Below are 1,005 nucleotides of genomic sequence, written 5' to 3' on the forward strand. Positions count from 1 at the left end.
TACTAGTGTGTACTAGGCTTTACTTTATACCAAAATACACCCATTAAAGTGATATTAAAGATACAATGTTTAAATGCCATTATCCCTTCTATTTTGGTATAAAGATCATGCTACTGAATTTAACTTAAAGTGGTTGTTACTCTAAAAAAATAAAATGATCCTGTTCCTTTAAATCAGGATATACATCATAGTGCTTGTGCAGTGTAATTTGTCCCTCTCTATGCTGTAAAATACCTAGTTGATTCTGCCTGTTAGTGTGTTGACCACAGTAATCATGGCTGCTGATCCATGATACCGTGGTCAGTTTACTTGCCTCCGTCATCCCACAGTCTCTCCCTCCCTGCCTCTCATATCAGTAGTCTATGCGTCAGCCATCTCCTCCCCCCCCCCTCCCCTCCCGCCGCCATGACTGTAAAATAACTAATCCCGAATCGTGGAAGCCCCTCTGTTACCGAAAGGTATACTGTGCAGTATTTGTGTTTTAAAAATTATGCAGCAAAATATTTTATTTCAGGGAGCCGCTGTGACCTCCTCTCCTCAGCCCCTCCCAGTCCTCAAAATTGGGGGAAGGAGAGCGCCGGGAGGTCAAGTGAGCACACAGCAGCGCTCTCAAATAAGATATTTTTCTGCATCATTTTTTAAAACACAGATACTACACAGTATATCTTTTTTTAACAGAGAGAATTTTAGGATTTGAGATTAATTACTATACAACCACTTTAATATACAAAAATCACCTTATTTAATCATTGCTTTTCATAGGTCACATAATGTTTCCAGGTCTATGCCATCCTCAGGAAAAGAGGAAGGATTTTCTAGGACTCTGCTGATGCATGTTCTCTAGCAGCAGAGGACATCTGGACTATGAATCTGTGTCTCTGCAGCGCTGATTGGTGCTGTGCCGGTCACATGACATAAATTTAAAAAATGGCTTTCAGAATAGAGAATCAAGATAAATGATTAATAGCAACAAAGTATTTCAAAGCTTATTACTGATCTATATAT

Source organism: Lithobates pipiens, unplaced genomic scaffold, assembly GCF_037356315.1.
Source record: "Lithobates pipiens isolate NorthernLeopardFrog02 unplaced genomic scaffold, aLitPip1_a1.2 Scaffold_16, whole genome shotgun sequence".
Taxonomy (NCBI): Eukaryota; Metazoa; Chordata; class Amphibia; order Anura; family Ranidae; genus Lithobates; species Lithobates pipiens.